At 39.8% G+C, this 20,972-nt stretch overlaps 1 protein-coding gene across 1 annotated transcript in view; it reads right to left on the bottom strand.

Annotated features, from left to right (window-relative positions):
- Positions 1 to 8,613, bottom strand: part of SGCD (sarcoglycan delta) — a 372,537-nt gene extending 363,924 nt beyond the window's left edge. The window contains exon 1 of the mRNA XM_090288487.1: positions 8,570 to 8,613. The gene's annotated coding sequence lies outside the window, so the exon portion shown is untranslated. The remainder of the gene's footprint in view (positions 1 to 8,569) is intronic.
- Between the last annotated feature and the right edge of the window lie 12,359 nt (positions 8,614 to 20,972).

Genomic DNA, 20,972 nt, shown 5'->3' with positions numbered 1-20,972 from the left:
TGATTTTTCAGCCCTTTCCCACACTTCTTTCTCACTCTTGCTAGCAATATGTCTAAACCTTCTTACTGTCCTCTAGTTCCCTGATTCTTAGTGAGATCCAGAGTCCATTCGCATTAGATCCACCTTTCAATCATATGGGGAAAGCTTGGACTCCTGCCCAGCCCTGTTGAACAGGAATATTTGGGGGTGAAATGTGGAAATTTGTATTTTGATCAAGCTTCCCCAAAGATTGTTATGCACAGCAAAGTTTTAAAACTGCTGGTATAATTGTTATAAAAGCCTAAGTACTATACATAAATTAAAATTGCTTTTTTTCATATACCTATGGCCACAGCCCTTCTACGTTATTTTTCATTTCTCTTTTTACCTCAGTGTGCCTGCCGTGTTTACTTTGCTGCATTTTCCTTCTAAAATGTAAACACAAAAGCATGGATTTTATCTCTTTTCTTCACTGCTGTCTCTCTCCCCTAGCACCCATTGTGTGATCAGTATTTGTTGAATAAGTAAAATAAGGGAAGAGGACCATTATATGTTTAACCTCCCCCAATTGACACCCACTGACTGGTCCGGGCAACACTCTAAATGCTCATTCAGTCATCTGAGCTGAAATACTCTCAGCTCAGAAGTATTTCACATCCTTTCTTGACTTTCATCCTCGTAAAGAGCCCTATGAAGTTACGCAAGCATACACACACATTAGCCATTCAAGAAACCAAAGCTCATAATAGTTAAATTAACAATCTATCCCCTAAGTGAGAGAGCTGGGGTAGAACTCATCCCACATCGAACTCTGCCCTTACAACACCAAACAGATTCTCAAGTACTTCTTGGAGGCTAAGCTGTATCTTTTCAGTATGGCCCTCCATCACCAGTGTCACCTGAGAATGTGTTAGGAATCCAAACACTTAAGAAAGGATCCTGGACCCACCGCATCTGAAACTCTGGGGAGAGACCCAACAACTTGTTTTAACCAGCCGTCCACATGATTCTGGTGCACACTCAAGTTAGAGAATTACCAAGTTAGGATAATAAGCCACTGCTAAAATGGAAAAGTTATTTCGAAGAAAAAAATGCACTGAGCAATTGTCATTAATAATCAACACAGGGATAAGTAAGGGAAGGGTTTAGTCAAAGAACCCGTATAAATGACTCATGGACATGGACAACGGGGAGGGATATGGATTGTGGGAGAGGGGTTGGGTTGGGTGGGGGAGAGAAATTAGGGGGAAAGGGAACAACTGCAATTGAAAAACCAAAAAAAAAAAAAAAAAAAAAAATAACACAGGAAGAGAACTTCATAGGATTAGCAGATATCACAGCAGTAAGACATAATGTACTAAAATGCATGGATAATTTCTGTGTTGTGGTTAAGTGCTAAAAAACAAAAACAAATAAAAACCACTAGGGTCTTGGCCAGGTGGTTCAGTGGGTTGGGGCATCATCTCAGAACTGAAAGTTTATGGGTTCGATTCCCAGTCCGGGCACATACCAGGTTGCAGGTTCAAGCCCTGTTTCTGAATGGTGCTGCATACACCAGGCGATCGATTGGTGTTTCTCTCTCTTCCTTCCTCTCTCTCTAATAGCAAAGAAGAAGAAGAAGAAAAACAAAAACAAAACACTAGGAAGAATGGATAACAGAACAAGAAAGTATCAACAAATCTTAAAGAAGACTGAAAAAGAAATATGAATAAGCTTCTGGCTGAGACTAACCTGTTCATTATGCTGAGCTAGAGCTTAATTTGGGGCCAAGAAATATGACTTAGTTTTTCAATTTCCAAATACCATTTAATAATAAAATGCTTATGTGGCTCTTTCCTCTGAAGCAATACTGATCGCCTTCTCTTTAATGGGTTACACGGTCATGGACAAACACTAACTACCCTCCCCTATGACCACCATGTGTGAATTTGCTTCTAATTAGTAAAATGTCCCTGTTATACACAAAGTTCTCTAGGGAATAATTTAAGGAATGTAAGTCTGCAGAGTCTGTTATTGGGCTTAATGAAAAGCGTTCCTTTTACTCTTTCTAGCAACATTAATTTAATCACCCAGAATAATATTTGAATGGGCTGAGAATTTCAGCCAACAATACCAGGTACAGAAATCTTCAAAAATAATATATTTTCCTTACTTAAGATATTTACTGGTTAGATAATATGCTTTTACTAAAAGCATGTATTTTTAACTGTAAATATTCAATTGAAAGTCTCAGACAGTGTGGACAGATACAAAGTATACCTATTTCTCTCTTCAAAAGAAGGGAATTTTTAAAGAATGCATATAAACCAGACATAAGAGAATCATAGTAAAGGATAAAAACATCCCCTGGCCCAAATCAGTAATTATTTAATTAAGTAGCTAATGGTACCCAACCATATTACAACTAATTGAGTCACTTTGCTCATTCTTTTGAGGCACTTAAATACACACAGATGCTTTACAATTTTCCTTGTGCTAGCAGTGGTGGAAAATTTTATTTAACCAGGGCAGCCATAATCCTGTATCTAAGCCATTCATTTTTTCATTTGTTCATTTAGTAAAAGTGTGAGTTCCTACGTTATCCCAGGGACTACAGAAAATATAAGGTTCCATAAGAACATAAACAGCCCTCCCCCTACACAAGCAGTACAAACATTATCATGGCTCTATTTTGCATTGTTCAGAAAGCAAAATCATGACAAGTCAAAGTGTATTGGATGTCTGTTGCTTTTCCCTTCCAAACACTCATTCCACCTTCCTCTTATCAAAGAATCCTTCACTTAGCTTGCAGACTTAGCCCTTCTGTCTTTCCAATGGACTTGGTTTGACTGGTGCTGACTCCACCCCATGGTGCCAGAAATGGTCACGTGTCCCAGGCCCAGTCTATCAGCATATTCGCTTCCCCAAAGATCTGTTCATATTGGGGATATGACCTGAACTATGCTAATAAGAGTCATGTGTGGGATTCATATTAGAAATATTGAGAAACAGAAGCATTATCCACTGAAATTGCTAGTTTTTTGATGATGCAAGCTTGGACCTCTTGGAGTTATCACAGTGAGAGAGTCTATGGTAGAAGGAAGAAATCAAGCCCGAGGTAGAAAAATCAAAACTGTGGGTGACATCATTTGATCATTTTCTTGAATCTAGCCCTGCCTGAATCTAGAATTAACCTCAAGATTTAAATTAGAAGGCACATATACACATTCCATATCATTCTTTCTGCCTCATTATTTTTTATCTAACCATCTATAAGCTTTATATATTTATTTTCTGTCAGGACCCTTTCCCTCCACCCCAACAGAATATAAGGTCTGCAAAGACCTTTTAATGTCTAAAGGAAGGTCCATTTTGTTCACTATCACATCTCTGCCTGTAGAACAGGAAGTAACACACGGCAGTCACTCAATACTTATTTTTCAAAGAATAAACAGGAACCATTTTGTTTTGACCATTTCCACTACTATCACGACCCGCTTTCACACACACATGGATGCTGGATGCTCATCATTGGCCCTTCCTTGCATTCAATTTATAAAATTTTCATATTTTTTCTTGGCCTTAATTATCACAAAGAGATATAAGAGTTGCTAGATTTTTTTGGGGGGGGGGAAGCATAAAATCAGGAAAACCAGACTTGTAGTAGTTAAAATAAAGCCCATCCCTGGAAGAAGATATTCATCAATAATACATCCGATAAGGGGTTAATATCCAAAATTGACAAAGAACTTATATAATTAAATAAGAAAAAAAAAAAAGATCTGATTCCAAAATGGGCAGAGGATTTGAATAGACACTTCTCCAAAGAAGATATACAAATGGCCAATAGACATAGATAAAGATGCTCAACATCACTAATCATCAGAGAAATGCAAATTAAAACCACAATAAGATATCACCACACACCTGTCAGGATGACTATCATTAATAAATCAACAAACAGGTGTGGGCCAGGATGTGCACTGTTGGTGGGATTGCATACTGGTGCAGCCACTATGGAAAACAGTATGAAGGTTCCTCAGAAAGTTAAAAATTAGAACTCTCTTATGACCCAGCAATTTCACTTCTGGGTATATATCCAAAGAAATTTACAACACTAATTTTAAAAGATATGTGTATGCCTATGTCCACTGCAGTGTGATTTATAATAGTCAAGCAATAGAGGCAACCCAAGTACCATCAATAGATGAACAATCAAAAAAGAAGTGGCATATATATTCAATGGACTATTACTCAGCCATAAAAAAGATGATGTCTTACTATTTGCCACAATATGGGTGAACTTAGAGGGCAGTAAGCTAACTGAAATAAGTCAGACAGATAAAGATAAATACCATGTGATCTTGCTTATACACAAAATATAAAGAACAAAATAAATGAACAAACAAAAACAGAAACAAACCCATAGATACCAAGAACAAACTCAGTGACGGTGCCAGATGGGAAGGGGTCAGGGGGCTGGATGAAAAAGTTGAAGGGATTAATTCCAAGTTGGTAATTACAAAATAGTCACAGGGATGTAAAGTAGAACATAGGAAATGTAGTCAATAATTGTAATACTTATACATGGTGCCAGGTGAGTACTAAAATTATTAGATCACCTTGTTGTACACTATGCTGTATACCTGAAATTAATATAATATTTAATGTCAACTGTAATTGAAAAATAAAATTAAAAAATAAACCACCCCCTAAATGAATATGCTGGAATTAGAACTCAACATTTATGTTTCTAAATGTTGCATTCTCCAAAACATCAACGTGTAAGCTCCCTTCCTTCTTGTCCTCATTTGTATTTCTATCAGCAGCCCCTAGTGTCTGGTTGTACTCTCTTCTGTATGTACTCAAAATCTTCCTGCTGAATGTCGAATAGATCAAGTTAATTGGTTGAAATTTCACTTTGTAACACTATATTGAGTTTTCACTAACGCCTATGCCTTTAATTCTGGGAACTGCCTCCTAATGAAACAACCTTGCTCTATGGGTTTTCTCTAATAATGACACTTGATTTCAATTAATACAATGCAGCAGGGGAACATTCACTGTAAACATTTCTTTGCATTAAAGGGAAAAAGGGTGGAGTAGATTGAGTCCAAAATGTTCCTGGCAGGAACTGTACTCTTAATTCGTTTTTCCTAATAGTGAAGCGTGCCCCCTCTGCGGATTGGCTATGCCTGTACTAACTATGTAAATGTATCTATGATTGATTTTTAAAACAGCACACCAGGGCATATACAGCCCCTGAACCAGGAAAATATCACCCAACTGTAAATATCCAGTGGAGCATTAAAACTGTTTCTTCTCTGCCCTATGTAATTGCAGAACCCAGAGAGAAGGACCGGTTCCCCAAATCTGGCTTCCCATTGGATTGAATAAATGTCAACTTGAAAGCCAGGAAACAAAAAATGCCATTATGAGGTCTTCTGAAATATAAAATATTCAGAAATCTCTGCAGCCCAAGAAGAATTCCTGAAACTGCCTGGCACTTTCCAGCCTGAGCCTGCAAATGAATGTTTTAAGAGTTTCCCTTCTAATTGCACACTGTTATGCGTGTGCTCTTATTCCCAAATCAAACACACTCTGTGGGTTTCCAGTGATAATGGCATCAGATGCCTATTAATACAATGCTGTGGGAAAACCAATCTGTTGGATGAGCAGTTCTCAGAATCACAAACGGCAGCGCAACGCTGTTGCTAGTTGTTAGCCAATGTGGTTTTTTTCCCCATTCTCATTAAAGTAGGAACAAAAATGCCTATTGCTGAAGTTGCTACATACTGGTCAGTGTTACATTTCATGGTATCCGGGAGGAAGAAAAGATCAGACAATGCGTTAGAGAATACTCCAGCACCAAAATATTTTATTTTAAAGAGGAAGAAATCCTTATTATGCATGCTATTCAGTACTGCTCATTAGTATAAAACTGAGGCTGCAACCATGTCACAGAGCAGTGGATTCCTGTGTGGGCGGTTCCTGGAATAGCCATCATGACTTAAGTCATATCTGGGGACATCATTTTTGCCTGAATGTGTGGCCACACCCTCCTCTTTGCAGCTTCTTGGAGATCCCCACCTGGAGCGGGAGTAATACAGGAAGTGCCCCCTCTCTGCTCTCATCGCTTTGTCTCCCTTTCCCCAATAATAAGATGACCTTGAAATAACATGACGAGTCTTTCTTCATGGCAAAAGCTTGAGGATACTCGCACTTTCCAACGCTTTTCAGAACCACTGTTCTCCAAGCAAAGAAGAATAAGTTCTGGCAGTTCTGAGAAGCAAACACCGCCCATGGCATCCTTCCCTGCTCCCTATGTAGTATTGTTTTTATAAAAATATAGGTAAATTTGATATGCCAAAACTGGTTGATTTTGCATCTATTACTGAAACTCTTGAGTAAATATTTCATATTGTTGGTTTTGCATTTCTTCTTTTAGGAATTGTCTATTTATATATTTTGTCCGTTTGATCATTGAGTTATTCTGGGGAAGTATTTATTATGTCATGTTGACAAGTATGGAAGGAAGAGAGATCTAATTTGGGAGAAACTTGAAGAAATATCTGTTGGCTATATGCCCTAACCATTAGATTTGCTAATAGCATGACCTAATTTTGAAATAGAAGCTTTTAATTGAATATTTATATTTTCACTATTAGAGCCTATAGCTGTATATTTGACTTTCTAGATGTAATTTTTATTTATATAGAGTTGGGCAAAACAAGTAGGTTTACAACTGTGAGTATGCAAAAGTTTATTCTCATATTATTATTTATTAATTATTGTATTACATTCCATACAAACAACTATAAACCTACTTTTGTCCCAACCTGTCTTGTAAAAGTTACAGAATTGAGCACTCTGGACAATGTTTGAGGTTCTGAATATTTGAAAGCACTTAGGGCCCCTTATATTTCTTATGCTTCCCATAACAGACTATAATCAACTGATACAGGTTGAGCCTACTTTAGCTACACACAGAACCCCAAGTCAGTAAACATCCTTCTAGTTCAGGCTTTGTCAGCCTTGGCGCTGCTGACGTATTGGACTGGATCTGTAGCGGGGGCTGACCTGTGTGTCGGAGGATGTTGAGCAGCATCCCTGGCCTTTACCCACTAGATGTCTGTAGCGCTTCCTCAGTTGTGACCATCAACCCCAGACACCGTCAGACATCCCCTCAAGGACAAAATCACCACTGTTTGTGGTATGAAAACCAATGGTCTCATTTATACATTGAACAGAAATTTGTCATAGTCTTCAAAATGGAAACTCAGTCTCTGCCATGGCAAGCCATTTGTCCAAAGGCAAAAGAAACATCCAAGGCAAGCAACCTGATGGTGGAAGTGAACCCTAGGGTGGAATGTTGGGGCTCTATCACTGCTAACTCTTGAAAAGTTAACCATATTGCACTGCTCTGTCATTATGCTGCCATGAAAGTAAAAATAAGTGAAAAATAGTCCCGTACAATTTCCAAGAGGATAGGTTTGGAAGGTATTTGCGAAGCTGCCACTAAGTGACTGCATCACATGTGACTTCATGAAAGTAAGGGATTCAAGTCCCATGTCCCACGAGGTCTCCCTCTTACTCCTAGCTCCTATCCATTCCCAAGTCTCCTCAGTCTTGCCTGGAAAATAATGCGTTTTGATCCTCTGCGTTTCTGTGACCTTTAACAGCCTACCAGAGCGAGCCCTCACCATCGGGTGTGTGGTGAACTCTTCCCAAGTAGCTTCCTCATGCCCGCCCCCGTCCCACTCCGATCAACACAAGCAAGAGCAGCCAGAGGAGCCTTGAAACCATATCGTTCCAATCACAGGGGCCTGTGTGTGGCTAAAACACCTCCGTAATATCCCAGTGCTTCAGAATGAGCCCAGGGTTCTGACCTCCATTCAAAGACCCGACAGAATTAGTGTCCAGCCTACACCCAACCACGTTATTTCTTGCCACTTTCTTCCCTTGCTCACGATGCCTTGGCTATGATGACTGACCCATCTCAGGCCCGTGACATATGCTCTTTCCCTCTGCCTGACATGTTTATGTCCAGTCTTCACATGACTGGTTCCTCATCTGTAAGGTTCAGCTCCAGCCAGCATTGCCTTCCCTGATGTTCTAATCTGACGCTTTCCCCCTTTGTTGTAACTATCTTACACCAACGCAGCCCAGTGCTTCATTTACTACTTAGACGATTATACGCATGATATCTGGCTCTTAGATCTGACTCTGACTCCCACGAGGTCAGGGAGCATAGGACTCTTGCTTGTGTCTGGTGACAGCATAGTGCCCCCCACCCCCACATCACCAGTGAGATGCAAATGACTAGGGATATGAATGATTAATTGCTCCTCAGTCATTCTTATATCTCTTAAGTGCAACAGAAAAAACTAGCTTGCCTATAAATCTAAACATCCCTCACTGAGGATAAAACAACCTAATTATCCCAAAGAAAAGAAAAAAAAAAAATCCAGCCTGCTATTTCTCAAGGGAGAGGCAGGGGAATAAAGGAGGGCTTGACTGCCAAACCACTCTGTATTCCCGCCTCTTCAGAGGGCGAAACTGATCTATCATTTGTCACCCACGTATTCTCTTCTGTCCTTCTGTTACTCACCTAAGTTTTATTATGCTGTGGTCAATCAATACTCTGCAGCAAAGCCTGCAAAAGTAAACAGGCCAGTTCAGAGAACCCACAACCCTCTTTGCATTTTTATGTCCTTCATTACAACAAGTGGGCTATTTTTATACCTGTTAGCTGCTAACGATTGGCAAAACCTCAGGCTGGGAATAAAATATGACAAGGGCCAGCTGAGGTAACAATAACATTGCTTGTACTGCAGCCAGCTTGCTGTTAATAACGGCAGGACTCAGGAGTGAGGGAGGGGCAGGGGAAGGTGTCAGGAGGGAAGAGAGGCTCCTTGAAACCCAGTGAAGGCGCTGTCCTGGGGTAGATGGTCAGGCAAGTTTACCGGGCCAGGCCAGCACTGACCCCTCCCCCTCTCCCTCCCCTTACCCTCTGAAAGCCTTCAAAATATTAAATATTAGAATTAGAGAATTTTCACAGCCTGGCAGGCCTTACATTTCATAAGGCCAAACAGCTGTAAGGCGTTTATTTCTTTAAATTAATATAACCCATTATTTTGAAACTTTGGAAAGTTCTTCCACAACAATATATTTGAAAATGGGAGAAAAAAAGGCATCCACAAGGATGTTCATTGCTTTGTGGATTAATAATAAAAATCTGAAAACAATCTAAATGCTTATCATAGAAGAATGTCACACAAATTTTTGGTAAATCAGTGCCTTGGAATGCTACTACCTCGCTATTATTAATTTTACACATCAGTGATTGCTGCTTGACATTGCATACATTTTATTATTATTTATACATATCTATTATACATTTTACGTGGACTTATTTTCCATTTTCAATACCAAAATGTAAGCCCATGAGGCAGAGACCTTGTACCCAAAGCAGTAGGGGGTACATAACAGGCACATGACAAATGTTTGCTGAATGCATGAAGCATGTCACCATTTACAAAGCACAGTATATCCACACGAACAAACAGAGACAGTTTAAAAACTGCTCGTATTTGCTTTTAAAAATACAGGGGGTGTGCTGTGTGTAAGGATCCGGGAAATGTAGTTTTTAACTTCCCCACCCGTGTAGCAACGTTGGGCACACTAGAAAGGGGGGGGGAATTGATGCCGAGCACCAAACTACCACAGCCTTCAAAGCAGAAGCTCCTGTAGCCTGATGGAAAGTTAAAAACCTTGGCGGATATTTTGAAATCCAAAGCCTTTTATGAAATCAAATAAATATTGTCATAGTATTCTTTCATAATCTTGACCTGCATCAGAGTGAGCTGTTCGTCACCTAATTATGACACCAAGATGTTTTTTAGAATAAAATGGACAAATCTAGTTAAGTGTTGAGCCTCCCCATAAACAGACTCTATGCTAACTTGGAAAGAGGGAAAGAGGGAAAGAGAGAGAGAGAGAGAGAGAGAGAGAGAGAGAGAGAGAGAGAGAGAGAGAGAGAGAGAGAGAGAGAGAGAGAGAGAGAGAGGCAGGCAGATACGCGTATGCCTGGTGCCCTGAGCTGGCTGGGCACAGACTACAAAATGAAATGGTTCTGAGAGTGAGAGTAGGTTTGGCATTCTGATCAACATGGCTGAAACCACTTGCTGTAACTCAAGGACCTTGGGCAAACCACTTACTCCCTCTGAGGCTCAGTGCCACCATCTTAAAGAATGGGCATAATACCTCAAACTGACACAAAATCATTTTAAGAAAGGACTGCCTGCATATGGAATTCAGGACAGCCAGCACATGGCCAGGGTTGAATAAATGGTAGTTATGTGGTTTTATCTGAGGTTCTGACAAGTTGTTTTACATCCCGAGGGTTCATTTAGTATTGTTACATTTTCAAGCCGACTACTGAACCAACCTGGCACCTCCACAATGACACAGCTCACAAAGAAGGGGCCAACAGGAATGGGGCTTGGCGTGATTCTTACACTTATTTTCATTCCTGAAAAGTAATTCGAAGCATGCCGTCTAGGACAGAGTATCCTCATCTCCCTTCCACCCTGGAACCTGGCACAGACTGAACCTAGAACAACAGAATGGAGCCTCTGGTGATGTTGCCCACGGAGAAAAGGAGACAGACACCCCGGGAAGCACCCGAGTGTGCAAGGAGCACGCAGGCGGCAGGCAAGAGCAGGCGCGTCATTCACTTTTGACGCTCTCTGCGCTTGTTCGATGTGCCTCGCTCTAATCAAGATGTTTTAAGCGTGTGTCACTGCTACACGAAGATGTCTTCACTATACACACGTGCTCTGTAATAATATAGTATGTCCACCACAGACTTTTAAAGCAGACATTTTAAGGGGATGAGAAGACTCAAACAGGGATGCCCGAGGAAGGGCAGCGAGGCAGGGCTGGCCCACAGCATTGGTAGCCTTGGAATCCAGTTCCGTCTGCACTGAGGACAGAATTGGGTCTCTTCCTTTGCCTGCGCTCCCAGCAAAAACATGACAGCCTTACAAATGCAGCAGCAGCAGCTCTCAAGCTACTAATTATAGCTACGGGAACCTTTGGGTCTTTTTTAAAGTTTTTATCAATTTTTCTCACTCTTCCGGGATCCTGTGATAACCCCCAAGTGACGCATCTGCATTCGTCAGCAGTGACTACTTCCCCATTTTTAAAAACTCCAAAGCCAATCTTCCAAGTACCTTACAGGGCAAATAACTAAGACTCCTCCTCTCCCATGGCAGACGGGATACTAAAAATTCATTTCTTCTAGATGATTAGACCCTCTGAAAGGTCGGAGGAGAAATAAATTTAGTGCAGGCCGAAACGTGGGAAGATCCCATCAGTGAATGAGGCCGGGGCGACGGAAAAGCTATGCAGGCGGTAAGACCGCCCTGTTGATCCAAAGGCGGCGGAGGAGAGCTGCCGGTGTGCTGGGAGCGAAATTCCCACGTTGTCAAAGCCTCTCCCTTTCGCTGACCTTGGCATTGCTTCCCATTGACTTGCAAGAAAAATGAGTTCAGATCAGCCTGTTGGGGCTTTTTGCTTTTCCTTCCGTATGTGAGGAAAGACAGACTATAAATAAACACAAGCATAGCAATTATTTTGTATTTGCTGCTTTCAAGGGAATGCTAAGGAAAGCAGGGAGTCTGGGACGGTCATCCTGGGCGACCGCACGTGGGTAAAACGAAGGAAACTATCCTCAATGTGTCTTGCTGTCCTTCCTGGCTTCCTGCCCCACCCCCCACCCGCTACCGTCCTCACTGAGCCCAGTTCTGCCCTTTTCCTCTTCTAGGCAGAGAAGGTCATCCTAGAAAAGCTGCAAGGAAAGAAAACGTCAGCTTTCTCCAGGGCATCTTCGCCCTCTAAAGCAGAGGCCAGCCATCCTTTCCCAGGGCCCCATGTTAAAGGCTTTGGCTTTGCAGGCCATACCTTCTCTTTGTGACTTCTCAAGTTTACTACTGCAGCACCCAGAGGCAGCCAGAGACCACACACGTGAACAAACGAGTGTGGTTGCATTTAAACAAAAACCAAACTACAAAAACCGGCCTGGGCCACAGTTGGCCTTCCCTTGTTCCAAAAGTTACTGTCATGAACCCCCCCCCCCCCTTGCCTCTTGAACATTAAAAACAACCAAGCAAGCAAACAGTAAGCACCCTACTACCGATAAACGGAAACAGGCAGTCTTTAGCAGAAAGCAAGGAGGCTTGTTTCTCTGCCAGAACAGAACGCATTCCTAAGCTCCGGAACCGCGTGCTTGTGCTTTTCCCGTGGATGTTATGATGGGGAACTTATCTCTGGATCTCCATGGGACTCTGATTGCAATGGAAAATTCAAAGACAAGTGGAATTTTGTGTCTGCTCAGAAAGGAAAGCAAAACTTTCATACTGGATTTCATCTTTCCTCTTTCAGACATAAGCTTTAAGTGAAAAGTTGCCAGATGTTGTATTCCGTTACCACAGTGATGGTGTTCTTGCTTGGCATCAGCTCTCTGGAAAAAACTGCAACTCATGGACCTGCTCACTGCACCTGTTGCAAAATTTGCCTGGGCAGCTGCTGCAGCATTTAGCAAGCTAACTTTAGACTGTGAGCAAGGGGGGCGCAGGAATCCATCATGTTCTCTGGGACATGCCCTGTGGATCCTGGTCTATTTACAGAAATAGCTTCCAAGGACTGCTCTCCTTGGCAAAAGGAAAGTCACACGCACCTTTCTTTTATCCTTAAGCTAAAAGACACTCCAATGTAGTCACTTTAAATACTTGGGGATCTGGGATTACTTCAAGTACAATGAAAGTTATATATTATGCCAGTGAAAAACAAAAACACACGTGTTTATATATAATTTTAAAAAGCTTAAAATAGCCCCCTTCCACACACACACACACACTCACTGCCCCCCCCACCAGCCCCAATCCCAGATCCCAGCATTAGAAACTCCTGCCTCAGAGAGATAATGGTTTTGCCTAGCCTCATGTAAGAACAGAGCCAAGGTTAGGCCAATCCACTTTTGCCCATAAGATCCAGAATCCCTCCAGGTTGGAGGCAGCATGCCTCCCCTTCGCCCTCCCTGGGAAGGCCAGCCCTAAGTGCCAGAGCTTTCTAGGTCACACCCTGAATCAACGTCCCTGCCTGTGATGTTCTCCAAGAACATCCTGGAACTGGATCTATGTTTCTCAAAGACACTTATCCATGGACTCCTCATAGGGAGGACACAGGGTAGTTGTTTTCTTTTGTGGAGTTAAATTGAGACAAGTAGAGATGGTCTCCTTCCTTCCCCAAAGCTGCCTCTGTTAGAAATTCCTTAATTTAGCATACTTCATTTTATCAATGCCTGTGGTAGAGGTGACATGCTTAAGTCTCATTTGCCATTTGAACAGTGCCTGAGTTTGGCTGATATTAAAAAGAAAGTGTGATTCAGTGTTTATTTTTTAGGGAAAGCCTATATAAAGAAAGGATTACAAGCAGGATCTCTCCTACCTTCCAGGTGCCCATGAACCAAAACTAACCATAGCTAACATTCCTTGAGGGCTGTGCACTTTATAAAGTGCTCTCACTGCATGAGGTGACAGAGTCCTTCCCATAGTCCTATCCAGGAGGTACCGTCACTGTCCCTGGTGCACAGACGAGGAGACTGAGGCTTAGAGAAAGGAAGTGACTTTCTTTGCATCACACAGCTAGTAAGTAGAGCAGTGGGGATTCAAGCCCCACTTCTCTGGCACCAGGTACGAAGCCAAATACAGCCCGTACTTGGTAAGTCTTAATTCTAGTCAGGCCTCCACACATAACTAAGAAGCCATAGAGAGGTCCCTCAGTTTGAGGGGATGGTTCAACTCCTAAATTAAAAGCTGGTATATACACACATACAATGGAATAAAAAAGAATGCAATCTTGCCATTTGTAATAATATGGATGGATCTAGAGGGTATTATGTTAATGGTTATAAGTCAGACAGAGAAAGACAAACTGTATGGTTTCACTTATATGTGGAATCAAATAAATAAACAAAACAAAAACAGAGTCATAGAAATACAGACCAAAGGGACGGTTACCAGAAGGGAGGGGGTGGAGAAGAGTGCAAAATTGGGAAGAAGAATATAGTTAATAACACCGTGATACGTTTACATAATGACAGATGATGACTAGAATTAGTGGTGAATCACTATACTATACACCTGAAATAAATATAACCAATATAAGACTACATACCAATATCCTTAATTAAAAAAATAAATTTTAAAAAGGTTGGGAGTAGGCAATCTTAAATATACTTATTAGCTATCTTATTTTAGAAAGTATGATTTTTGATTACCTTAATAGCATTATGGCCTTGGCTTTCTTTTTATATTATTGTCTGTTTCAATAATTCACATGTAAAAACCAACAACAAAGAAAAGACAGCCTGAAAGATGGGATGCTAACCTGAACTTTCAAATTTGCTTTGGTCAAATTTTATCACGTGTAATTAGGGTGCTGCTTTACTGGGTAAAGATGGCATCTATCAGTAGACCTTTATCAACATAATTCTAATCTTGCACAGGTTTCTGTCAGGGGCTGGAGAAGGTGGAAGGAAAGGGGCATGGGACTGCCCAGCATCACTGTGCAGGAGCCCCTCTCTTTGCCCAGGGAGGGGAACCAGGGCTTGGCCTTGGGCTGGCCTCTGCCAACCTGCCAGGAAACCTGGAACGGGGAGGGTCGGAAGTATTCAGTACAGAGGTCAATCCTTTTGCTGGTGAGTTGTGCATCTCGGTGTGCCCTTTTCTGGCAGTAACCGGATACATTTCTTCAGATAATTAGGATAGAGATGAAAGCTTCAGAGCAGAGAAACCATTTTCAAACATACAGTGAGGAATAACATTAAGGGATGACGGGATTTTTAAGAGAAGGTGTGAAGTGGGAAGAACAGGTAGAATTCCACAACCTCAGTAACAGAAAGACTTAAACGCAATGAAGTTACGCCATTACTAAGGAAATGACCATTTATGAAGTGACTAAAGTGCTGCCTTACCTGCTACATATTTCGCTCTGCACAATAAATCAGAGAGATTTGACATTCCCAACTTACTTATGAGGAAATGGAGCCTGAGAACATCCATGACTGACTTGCCAAAGGTTGCGGGGAAAGTAACAGGGCCGGGCGTAGAAACAGGATTAATATTTTCAATAACATTTTAAAATGTCAGAGAGACATGGTATGCAGTGTTTCCTGACAACAACATTTTAAAGCGTGTATTGTCTACTAGAATGTTCTGCACAAGTCCAGGACAATTTGACCCCACTATTTGCGCCCTGCCATTCTGCGGATGTTTCAACTCCATGTTTGTGAAAATACTATTAACATTATACCAACATAAATGGATATTCTATTAAAAAATGTTTTGTAGTGAACTACATTAAGTCAATTTAATTCGTTGACCAATATTCTACCCAGCCCTATAAGATAATTATTTCTTTGATTTTTTATGTTGTTAAATATATTTTCACTGGGATCCAGCCTTTTCTGTGTAGACTTCATGGAGGATTTTATTAAACATTTTGACCATAGCAAACGTTTCTTTTGATTCCCAAAGTACGATTTTCCTAAGTGAAAAGTTTGAAGATCTCAATGTTATCATATGCAAGGGAGTCTTGGTCAATTTCATTTCTTGATAATTGCATCTATCATTGATACTCATTATTTAGCTAAATGCCTGGGGCTTTGCTTTTACAGACTAGCTGACTTATGAGAGAATTGCAAGCAATTATCCTTGGACAGCCCAGGATTTCTCTGTGGTCAAGACTTAATCTTCTGCATCCCTTATCCTGCCCTACTGTGTGCTTCTGAAACCATCAAGCCTGTGCAGTTGCTGATTTGTGACACAGAAAAAGTGCTGAGATAAAAATAGGAAGCTCACTTACACTGTCTTTAAGAAATGCATAATATACTATTAGAATTAGTAATAAGCTTTCTTAATTTTAATGAAGGGGAGAAAGAAAACATATTTAATTGTCTAGAAAATTTTTCATTAGGGATGGAACTCAAATTCCAGTTTATTTGGTTTAAATAGTCAGCTGGCGACCTAAAGAAGCAATTGAACATTTCACATTTCAGGCCTACCTAAACTGTTTTAATGTTTCCGGCAGAACATGTGAACAGGATCGATTACATTTAATGTAGTAAGCTTTTCAAAAAACCTGCAAACCCACCCTTCCTCATTCAGTGATTAAGAAGCAAAATTTCTTAAGACTTCTTCATACCCATCACTGATACTATGCATGGATTTTACTCTGGAACCTTTTTATTCATTCATTCATTTATTTACTTATTTAAATTTATTTATTGTTTTCCTATTACAGCTGTCCACTTTTCCCCCCATTGCTTCCCCCCCCACCCCGCCCACCCCTTTTCCTACAGTCAGTCCCCGCCCCATTGTCCATGTCTGTGGGTCATTTATACTAGTTCCTTGACTAGATCCTTCCCCTTCTTTCACCCCCTTTCCCCCTGCCCTCCCCCCCGCCCCGGCCACTGTCAGTATGCTCCTTGTTTGCACACCTCTGGTTCTATTTTGCTCATTTCTGTGTTACTCATTAGTTTCCTGTATTAGGTGAGATCACATGGTATTTGTCTTTTGCTGCCTGGCTTATTTCACTAAGTATGATACTCTGCTGGCGGGATGCGGAGAAGAGGGAACCCTAGTGCACTGCTGGTGGGAATGCAGACTGGTGCAGCCACTGTGGAAAGCAGTAGGGAACTTCCTCAGAAAACTAAAAATGGAACTGCCTTTTGGAACCTTTTTATTGTTGCTGTTGTTTGTCCTCCACAAAGACTCAGAGTGGGCTCAGCTATTTGGAGTACGAGCTTCAGAAACAGATGAAAACAGTGGTTTTGAAAGAAGTAGAGAAACCCCAGTCATAACAATGAATGAGGGCTGAGGCTGGAATTCACAGACTGATGCAAAGTTATTGTATCTATTTGCCTTCTGTGATACAATTCATCAGCCAAGCCTGAAAACCCTTGGGTTCTAACCCCCTTCAGATACTCTGGCTCTGTGGCTACTGAGTCGCTCAGCTCTCCCCACCCGTCTAAGTCCCCACGTGATGGTGGTGATGGGACACTCACAACAAGTAATATCCATGCTAAGGTTCTCTGCTCCCCTCCATCTCTACACACAGTCGCTGGACGTCTACTGTATTTCAGGCACTATTCTAAGCACAGGGGGGAAATAATGAACAAAACTGACACAATTCCTTGCTTTATGGAGCTTAGATTCCAGGAGCCTGGGCTGCTCTCTGAGCTTCAATAATTGCTCGATCCTGTGGTTTCCAAAGCTTATTCTCTGTAGTGGAAACATTTCAATGATTCCCAGTTGACACTTGCTGTACTTTTTATGTCTTATCTAGTAAATCTCACAGCACCTCTGAGTTGGACACTATTAATTTGCCCATTTTTTTTTTTTCCAAAGAGGAGAGGGAATGCTGAAAATAGAGAATAACTTGTTCAAGGTCTCAGGAGATAGGAAGAGATACCACTGGAATTTAATCCTAGGTGCCTATCTAATTCCAAGGACTTTGATAATAAAGATGGCTCTATTCCAAGACCACTATGAAAACTTTGGAGATATTCCCTCCCAGCAAAGGCAGTTTCTATATTTTCCAGAGAATTTGCTGAAGTTAACAGACAATTTGATTCCCACGTAGTTCGTCTTTTCTTTCTGGTAGCTTAAAGATGTTTTCCTTTTGGCCCAAGATGTTAAAATTATCATACAGAAACTTTAAAATTAGTATGTTAAAAGTGTCAAAAGATATAATAAAAATGATGAATATCTGAAGAGAGGAAAAATTTAAGTACAGAAATGCAAAGAATGAAACAGAGTCTACTGAAGGTGCCGGAGACAAGAGATGCATATAAAAACAAAGAATGGAGGTATGCCATAGAAACTGCCATCAATTCAGTGAGAAAAGGGTTTTTTCTCTATTGCTAGAACAATGTTATAGCCATATGAAAAAACAATCCATTTTTATTCCATACACAAAAATTAATTTGATATTGATCAGAAATATAAAGTTAAAATTCAGAATAATAAGATTTTAGGGAAAATAAAAAATACCTTTGCAACGTCTAGGCAAACACCATAAGCAAAAGAATGATCAAGTACTTATTCAAATTTTAAAATTTTGCTCACCACAAAAGAAACATTAAGAAAGTAGGTAGACCAGCTACAGAGTAGGAGAAAATTACAGTATTCCCTCACTTATCGCGAGTATTACGTTCTAGATCCCCCCGTGAAGAAGGAACCCTACATTTATTTTACACTCTTAAACCTATGTAATTTTAAAAGCATATGTATACAGTACCCCAAAAACCCATGATATAGCGAAAAATCCACGATAAATAATTAAATATAATATTTTAAAAAATCCCGCGATACAGTGAGGCCACGCGCGATAAGTGAACCGCGATATAGAGAGGGACTAACTGTATAGGATGTATCTAATAAAAATCTGTATACAGAATAGACACAGAACTCTACAAACCAATAGAATAATAAATAATCCAATAAAACAAGGGCACAAACTCAAGCACACAAATCACAAAAGATATACGAATGGCCACTAGGGGCATGAAAAGATGTTCAACGTCATTAGCTATCAGAGAAAAGCCAACTGGAACTGCGATTAGATGAGTTCACACCACTATAATGGTTACATTAAAAAAAAAAAAAAAAAAAACAGCGCCAATGTTGGAGAACAGGTAGAGAAACTGAAATGCTTAAACATTGCTGGTAAGAATGCAAAATGCTATGACCACACTGAAGACTCGTTTGGCGGTTTCTCATAAAACAGTGGTTAATAATTAACTCTTGTAATTATTAAGGAGCCTGAGCAACTTTTGTTTTTATGGTAATTATATAACAATAGTTAACATATTAGAAATTAATATTGAGAAAAAATGAAATATTTTTATTAATTCACTTTAAAATAACAATATAATATTTTAATGAGAAACATTTGCCAAAACAAAAAGAATCAGTATGAGTGGCACTGCTTTCCATTATTATACATTATTAGAAATCTCTTTAAAATCTGGCTTTAAAAAAGACTGTTGGATTCTTGTTTTTCTCTGCATTCTCACTTAATATTGTTTAGGTTGAAGTAGATGAAGAAAATCTTGCCTTTTCTCCAAGTAATTATGGATATTTTTGTTGACACTGAATCAGAACTCAGTGGTAAATTCTCAAAAGTTAGCTTCAGTGTAGAATCAAGTCCTATCAATAAACTTTGTTCTCAATTACATTAAAATCCATTGGTCCACCTTATACTATCAACTGACCGTCACCTCATGCATGATTTTGTAATATTAGGCAGTGACCATTTGGAAAATATTGGTTTTCTGAGTTATGTGGATCTTCTAAACACTGACTCATTTCATTATATAATATTTTGATATCACATTTGTTAATATCATCACAATCTCAGCAGAAAAGAGCAATACTGAAAAGCTGTTAAGCTCATAGTTGCTAATGCATGTTTTCTGAAATTCTAACTTTTGCTTCAAAGTTCAAATTTAATCATTGACAACAGACAGATACAGTGAGTCATTTTCCTTGACGTGACAGGCTCACTTTGTGTATTTATAAGTTAAGTATCTGGCAAACATACAAGTCTGAATAATCCCTTTGCCTGTCAATAAAAATTGGTGCTCCATGCAGAAATTGGCTAGTTCAGCTTGTAACTCAACCAATCACACAACTGTTTTCCTGGAGACAAGCATCATACGTCAGTATATGGCAGAAGTGGTCTTTGTGTACCTCCCATTTCATCATACGGATTATTGAAAAAATGAGTATGCAAGAGTCAACAGTTAACAAAATTAATAATTTTTACTGATTTCATCAAGGACACTTAATTTAAAGCAGCGTAGTGAAGGCATGTGGTGGAGAATAATACAGTAATACCATAACTGCTTGTAAGGTTTCATTCATATTTTTACCCAACATTGCTTTTGCACTATTACTGTAAATGTCAACTCAGTGAAAAAGGCAAATACCATGTTCCTATTATGATGAAATTGGTTTTGACCTTGTGAAACCCTTGCAATGGTCTTAAGGTCTCCATGGGTTCAGGGACCACATTCTGAGAACCACTGTTTAAAATTTAAACATATATCTACTCTATGACCCAGTAACTTCATTCCTACATATTTACACAAAGAAGTGAAAATGTGTGTTGACAAAAATACTGTCAAGGAAGTTTATACAACCTCATTCAAAATCACTCATAACTGTAAACAAAGCAAATATCTATCAATAAGGGAAAGGATCAACAAATTCTTCTATCTATTAGGAAAAGAATAATATTAAACAATAAAAAAAAGAAACAACTGGATGCTTTTGTCTAAAACATGTTAAGTGAGAGAAGTAATACATAAATGAGAATATACTGCCTGGTTTCACTGATGTAAAATGTGAATACAGGGAAAATTGGTCTATGATGATAGAAATCATAGTGTCTGGACTGAAAAGGGTCTGAAGAGAGATTTCTCAAGCCTTAATGAATTGAATGCTTAAGGTTTGTGCATTTTACTGTATATCGATTATATTGCAATGAACAATGTCCTAGCTATTACAATAGAAGTAGATATGAAAGAAATAAAAAGGAATATTAAAGCTGACATTATTTGCAGATGACATAGTAATTTACATAGACCTCTCTTCCCTGAAATATATAAACAATGCATTAAAAATGATAGAAGAGTTTAGTAACATGGCTTATTATTTTCCTCACTGACTGTGACTTCAGTGATATTGCTATACTCAGATTGACCATTCAAAAAAAATTTATTCTCTTGGAGTTAGGGAAAACGTTAGTTGTCTCTCTTAAATAAGCTGTCCAAGTATAAATGATAATTATTACAGAACTGTATTTAGTACACCACACTGAACCTGATTTTCAGCGAGAGGACAGTTAAATTATGCCATTTTCCCTAGTTTAACTGAGGTTAG

Source organism: Furipterus horrens, unplaced genomic scaffold (genome assembly GCF_987537825.1).
Source record: "Furipterus horrens unplaced genomic scaffold, mFurHor1.1.pri manual_scaffold_10, whole genome shotgun sequence".
NCBI classification, from domain to species: domain Eukaryota; kingdom Metazoa; phylum Chordata; class Mammalia; order Chiroptera; family Furipteridae; genus Furipterus; species Furipterus horrens.
The sequence above is the reverse complement of the archived record's forward strand: the minus strand, read 5'-3'. Positions and strand labels throughout refer to the sequence as shown.